The sequence below is a fragment of the Apis dorsata genome, unplaced genomic scaffold, assembly GCF_000469605.1.
Source record: "Apis dorsata unplaced genomic scaffold, Apis dorsata 1.3 scaffold_247, whole genome shotgun sequence".
NCBI classification, from domain to species: Eukaryota; Metazoa; Arthropoda; class Insecta; order Hymenoptera; family Apidae; genus Apis; species Apis dorsata.
This window is the reverse complement of record NW_006263526.1, coordinates 527,696-535,322: the sequence shown is the minus strand read 5'-3', so window position 1 is coordinate 535,322 and position 7,627 is coordinate 527,696. Positions and strand designations below refer to the sequence as shown.

The 7,627-nt window shown below is 32.0% G+C and overlaps 1 protein-coding gene across 2 annotated transcripts in view; it reads right to left on the bottom strand.

Moving 5' to 3' along the window:
- Positions 1–7,627, bottom strand: part of LOC102672753 (zinc finger SWIM domain-containing protein 8) — a 73,243-nt gene that overhangs the window by 11,454 nt on the left and 54,162 nt on the right. The gene's annotated exons all lie outside the window — the stretch shown is intronic.

Genomic DNA, 7,627 nt, shown 5'->3' with positions numbered 1-7,627 from the left:
TTTTTTTTTTTTTTTTTTTTTAAACAAAGGAAAGCGTGAGAAAGGAAATATAAAAGAGATAAATGATGGACGGATGTAAATGAATATTATAACAAAATTGAATTGAAAATTTCATGAATACGATAAAAGGAAAATATTTATGGTTATATGATTTTTTCTGTGTTCTTTCCTTTTTTTTTTTTTAATTCTTATCGCAAAAATCTCTACTCTCAACAATCCTTTTCGAATCTTCAAAATCATTGCTCGTGAAATAATTCGAAAGAAATCGAAATCTATTCGCGAAAGTTATTATATACGCATGGATAAAACAAATTCTTTTCTCAGGACGAGAAAAAGAAGCGAGAACAGAGGCCGCAAAACCGTCGATGCAAAAATAATCGGCCTCTTTCTCTTCCGGCCATCTGTTTCGCGTTATAGCGATGCCTGGCACTTGGAATCGTTGCTTTGCCACGCTTTTCCCTCAGGGACAGGAGAGAAAAAAAAAAAGAGAGAGGGAGAGAAAAGAAGAGGAAAAAGTCGGCATTTTTATCGTGGACAGGAAGCATCGGCGATCCTCGAAGCGCGAAAGAAATATATCGATAAATGAGGCAAAATTTTCAAAGAAAAAAAATGTATTCTATTGGTTTTAATGAGGTAAGAAAATTTTATGCAATATTCTTCCAGATGGATAATTAGAGATTATTGAAATTTAGAATTGTAATGGATTTCGATCATAAATAAGATATGTATATAAATAATAAGAATAATGTGAAAATTTCGTGGATTAAAAAGTATATTTAATTATTCCATCGCAAATTATTCGAACAGAATGAACAGTTCCGATAATAAACGGTGTTGTTGGCCAGCCTCGATAACTTTATTAATATCCACGTCCCTCCCTTGGGCTTCTTTGCGAAATTTCGTTGCGGTTACGATCATATCCATGCAGCTAGCAACTCTGATTAATAATCTATGGGGGAATTTATAGCCAAGTTTCCATTTTGCTATTCATAATGAAACATAGATCGAATCTCGATTGTAAATTTCGAATAAGAAATTTGATTTGGCAATAAAAATTTGTTGGTAAGCTGAATCAAATTTCAATTCTTTACTTTAGAAGAGAAATAAAAATTTACACAAAGTTTAAACAAAAATCTTATAAATAGGTAAAGTATTTCTCCAATATTAACAAAATGTATTCTGCAAATCGGGAATAACTAACTTAATCCAATTGGGTACATCATCTTCAATCCAACTGACACTAATTACGAATTAATCCTCTAAAATCGATTAACATCGACGCGGGCTTCATTCCTAAATGGGATCATTTACGATATATTATATCATACGTATACATATATATATGTATATATATGTATAGCTTTATTAATTTTATTTATTTAAAATTTTCAAAAAAAGAAACTTTCATTTCCAATAATTTTCTGCTACGTATCCATTGTCTATTTCCAATAGAATCGATCATGCGAGAGAGGACAAAACGAGAGCTGATAGATTCTCGCGGACAGTCAATGGTTTCACGTCCGCGTTAATTTCACGGTTAAATTGTATTCAATTAGAATCGATTTGTGACTCGGTGAGAGACGTCCCTCTTTTTCTCCCCGTGCTCGTTCAGCCCGCGACAATAAGCACGGACGTGAGGCCTTAATGAGAGCGATAATGAAAACGGGTTCACGAACAATTTCAAACGATTTTGCATAATTGGGATGGTCTAGGATCTAGCTCTATGAAACATGCATTTTAATTACTTATTTTCCGTACAGAGACGAGAAATCCTCAATCGACAAATTCGATTCTATCCATTTGATTCCCCGGGAACAATGCGTAAATGAACCTAATTTGAATTAACCCCCGACACAGGTAGCTTCCGGCTCGAATCATCCCTCCAAGCGGTGTTTCTAATTGGTTGCAACGGCGTTTCGATCGAAACTTTGTCTATCCATTGAAATTTTAATAGTGAATAAATGTATTTGAATAATTTCCAAGAATTGTATAGTAACTGGTTTGAATTGATAAAATTAAGAATTTTTTATCATCATGTGTGATGGATAAACTTTGTTTATCATTGTATTTTAATATTAGATAATTTTTTAACACTGTATCTATTGATCGAGTTAATGAATTTTAATGTCAATTTTCATATTTTTTCAAAAAAAAAAAGATAAATATATCAAAAAATTTTTGATCCTTTCTCTTCTCCATTTATCGAACAAAAATAAATTAATGTACGTTTACCACTTCGATTTGATTTTAAACGATTTATATTCAGCGAATTCTAATATCGTCATTTAATAGCAAAAAAAAACAAAATCATCTTCAGGGGTCTTAATCGCGAAGATAGATACGGAGGAACTTTTACCAAAGTCGGTTTTTGCGCGAGTGCAAGCAACAGAGTCTGTCCAGGGGAACGTAACCAACCCCTTATTGATTTTCCCTGTCGACGGAAGTGTAAGTTTGAGCCTCGAAGAAGGCCGTATGTAGCCATCCACGTTTCTCTGACAAAATAAGACCGACGAATCGATGCATTTTATCGCGCCAAACTTTAAACCTGCGTTTAAACTTCGCACTTTCTCTTAGAGGAATATCGGAATCCAGATCTCAATTGATCGATTTCTAAAGCGTGAAAGGATTCGTTCGACGTATATTTTGATCAATTAATTAATTATTCCTGAAATAAGAAAGATTCCTAGATGTTTTTTTTTAGTTTTATTAAATCGATCGTAAAGTTTGTATTCGATTTGCCTCAAAAAGAAAAAAGAAAAGATTATGAGTTACGAATAATAATATAATTTCTTTTATTAAATTATGCAATATTACTTTTCTCTTCGTTCTTATCTTATTATTCATATTTTTTAATTTAAAGAAACTAGAACGATTTAAAATTTCAATCTATCGGTTTTACATTTGTCTATTTTGGTTAAAAAATTCGTATCGATGATGCATTTATTATCATTTACAATCATAAGAGTATCTTTTATATTAAGAGAGTATTAAATCTGTCACGAATACTGAAGTATTTCCAAGTAAATATTTGAATTAAGCCAACATGAGCATAAAGATAAATGTATGGATAAAAATTCAACGGGATAAAAGTAAAAAGTTTTCGACTGAATCTCGCTAAAATTCCGGGAAAAATATTAATCCAGCTTTTTCGCACTCCATTATCGGAACGAGATTCACGGGATAATTCTTTTCGGGTCCGATTTTCACTGAAGTGCCTCGACTAAAAATTCTCCTCTGCCGAGTCTCGTCAATATTCCGGCACTTTGCAAAAATTTCCATTACTCTTCCCCTTTGTTTTTCCTGCAAATGTTTGGCCGATCGATCGCGAAAACCTTTCGCAACGTGTGTCGCTAAAACAAACCCCTAAATGTTTCAAACAAAACATAATTTTCAGAATTTGCAATGCATCGTTTCTCATTTTCTTCAAAATAAAATCAAATTAATCAAAGTTTATAGGTTTTTGATACATTCATTTTTAAAATATTATTCGAAATAAGATAAATGATGATCCAAAATATATCAATTATCCAAGTATATTATAATTATAACTATGTAAAATTTCTGAGAAAGAATTTGATTCAATTTTTATTGTAAATTATTAAATGAACTAAAGATAAATTAATAAAGATATTCTTTGGTATATAAATATTCTTGAATATTATTCTATAAAAATATTAGATCATCGTATAAACGCTTATTTTTATAAAATTAGGATATCACGTTTTAAGAGGAAAAATTGGAGATTAAAAATTGCAAATCGTCATGCAGCGATCTTCTATGAAAGCATCGAAATCACCAAAATAGATGCACGTACTGCCTGTAAATTTCGTATTAGCTCGAATCTCTTTTAGAACTCGAGGGGGGATGATCCTTGAAAATCTTAGTCGCCGGGTCTCGATAAATCCTGCTTGTGAATGATCGTCACGTCAACGTCTCGTTTCGACGTTATTTCAGAAGAATAAAGAAAGTTAAATGTGGTATAAAAGAAGGAAGAAGGGAGAAATAACTATAGGATAAATATTCTACGATTTTATTGTTAAAAAGAAGATAGAGATTTTTAAATACTTTTGTTTTATTCGAATGATTATAAATAATAAAACGAGGAGAGATTTTTCTATCTCGATAAAAATTATTCTCTTTCGCAACTTTATAAACTTCTTTCGTATTTAAATCGCGATGAACGATTAAAATTCAACTGGACAAGGATGCGGGTACCTTTCGCCTCGATAAAGAAACATCTGCCCCACTGCATAAGAATTAGAGATTAAGATTAGATCCTGCTTGCAGATGCACGGATAGCACAATAAGATTCTGATCTTATCGAGGATTCTTTGGTCGATTGAAAAAAAGCTGAAGTAGTCTTTAAAAAAAAAAACATTTTGTAAGATCAACTAAGCAAAAATTGAAAAATTCATTTGATTTAAATTAATCAATATTATTCCTGATATAATTATAATATATCAATTAAAACAAGAAATAAAGAAATAAATATTTAAACTAGAGTAAAGAATTATTTTACAAAAATTTATATTATCGTCTTATATAATTTCTTTGTAATTAAAACAAAACTTTGCATCTAAAAAAATTAAAACTATCTTTCGTATCCCAAAATCGATAGAATGAAAATGAATTTTTCTCGTTTTATAGAATATGATCGTAAAATTTTTATTTTTTTCCCCTCCATTCCACACAGAAATTACAGTAAGTCGATGTGCGCTAAATCATTTAGATGTAAATGAAACCCCGGTAATAATTTTCGTCACGGAAATGTTGTTTCGACGAATTCGAATCAGCGGGGGCCCCATTTTAATTCGAGCAGGGCATTGCTGAAACGTTGCACGATAGCTCCCGTGGAGCGGCGGTCGTAAAAACTTTTAACGTAATAAAGGAAGTTCCTCCGTGCTTTCTTCGGCGCCGGATGAAATTGCACTCGCTGTGTCTGCGCGCATTCTAGTTGTAACTCCTTCGCATATCTTACGACCAACCGATTCATCGCGATCATCGTTCATTCCTCGAACTATTCGGGGCTTGTGCTCGTCAATTTTTTTTTATTCTTCAAGAAAGAATCACTGATTTACGTATGATCCGCATCAACTTTTTCTTCATGACAAATGCAAATTAATTATATATATATAGAGAGAGAAAGAGAATTCTATTAATATTCGATGATCAAAACGAATCGAGATTCTTTTTGGATCTTTGGATACTAGTAAACATTTTATTTCAGTGCGAAATATTTTTTTATTGTACTTTACACAGCGATCAAGCAATTCATTTCAATTTTTTCTCCATTTAATCATTATAAATGCTTCGTGTAATTAAAAATTTTTTAATCTTCTCCAGTAAATCTTCCACGTTTTGTTCGTTAACAATCGCGAAAGTTTGATCTTCGCGCAGTTCAATATTAGTTTCGAGGGAAAATCCTGTACGAAGGGTGGAAATTCTGCTACGACATGTCGTGCCAGCCCCGTTACCGCGTAAAATCTGTCCCTGACGGGGAAGTTGCGAGTTCGATAGTCGAAATTACAGTTTATCAAAGGAGAAAAGCCGCACAATCTGGTAACGACGCGAGCCGGCCAAGTTTCTATCGTTGTTCCACGACTACACTTTTCCTATTTTCCTATCGGGCGAAATTTCTCTCGTACTTCGTATGTTTCGTGCGAAAAATTTCCATGACACCTACGATTCTAATGGAATGATCCGTGGAATGCCCAAACGAATAGATATACCGAGCGTGATAAATATTAATTCATTACGTGTTTACACCCTATAGATATCGAAGAGAATCGATATCTCTATTCTGCCATTGGCTACTCGATAGTTGACTAACCTCAACAAAGATGATTGTATCATCTAATGATGTCTAAATAGGCAACAACATTATTGGTGATTCATAAGTATGCCCAGAGATTTTTGTAATGTAAATTGGTCTACGAAAATTAACGTACGTACATCGAGAAAATATAAATTGTTTATCGTGGAATTCTAACGAATAATTTAATCGAACGTTGAAAAAAAAATAAATAAAAATTGGACGTCAACAGTATCGACATCCGTTCGAACAACCTCCCATCAAGATCGTGGAAATCATCGACGGGAAGACAATCGTTGAATCGAACGACGTTAAAGCATTCGAGTGATTTTAACGATAGTTGGAGTTAACGCGTCCTCTCTATCCACGTGTAAAATGGCCCGTGCTTCCTCTCCTCTCTCGACGAGCGAGCCTCTCTTGACCTCGATCGAAGAAATCATCCCTGTTCCCGCGCGCGATCAACCCTCTTCCACCGATCATCCCTCGCGCCAATCATGGTATTTCGCAGAAAGAAATTACTCCTCGACGATATCCTCGAGGATCGAACGTCGAGCAGGTGGTGTTCGTTGATTCGTCATGACGGGAATTCATTCGGCGAGAGAGGAGATTGAATTTAATTGGAATTTAACTCACTGCTGACTGGAATTCTCTCTTTTTCTTTCTCGCAAAATTAAGAAATAATACGTATCTATTAGAAACTCTTTATCGGAGAGATATTAATGTGAGAAATATGGGAAACTGATTTTATAAGAATTATTGATTTCAGGAGACGAACAAGCGAGTTTTGGTATTTTATTTTTAATTTCGGAGATAATTATTTGGAGATTTAATCTCGATAATCATTTATAAGTATCTGTGGAACAGATTCATACATAAATGATTCTTTATTTTATCATAAAAATCTTCTATCTAAATAATTGTTTGGAAATATTTAGTAATTATTCAAAGCATTTTTTTTTTTAAATTAGAATTAAGTTTTTTTTATAAATTTTTCTATCTAAATTGGTCAAGAATTCAATAATGATAAAAATTTCATGAATAAAGAAGAGCGTTGATGAGAATATAAAATTTTTTTGTCAAATTTTTGCAAAATTCTCAGAATGTGAATTATTAAGCGACCTGGTCCTTCCGCCGCAACAATTTCCGCAACTTCCGGTTGCGGACAACAAGCACAGTTTTAAGCGAATATACCTTGCTGTTCACTGGCTTGTTCATTTTAACATTTCCTAACTCTTCTCTTCTCGTTGTTGACTTATCCTTTTTTCAAATGTTTTTCATCATGTTTTCTTCTAACAAATATAATTAATTTAATTTTATCTACTTTTGCGTTCAAAATAACATCGTTCCATTTAATTCGCTCAAATGTTAAAATTTTGAATTCTTAATTGAAAAAATGCTAATTCATAGTTAATAGATTTTACTCTTTCTTTGAGATTTGAGATATTGATTATATGACATATAGAGAAATAATCAAAATTCATTAAATTTTACTCATCTTTTTATTTTGCATTCATATGATCATATCTTGATATTATAATAGCTCTTCTAAATTAAATCAAAATTTTTTTTTATTTTATTTATTTAATGAGATATAAAATACACGAATTTTTGTCAACAAGATTTGTCAACAAATAAGCGTAAATTCTTACAAATATAATAGAAAAATATAATATATTTTAAATGAAATTTATCTTAACGTAAACCTATATTAATCTAATCTTAACATGTAAATAAAGCATTTAAAACTATTAATCAAAAAATATATATGTTCAATTCTATGATAGATTAGTCTTATCACAAAAAAATAATCATTTC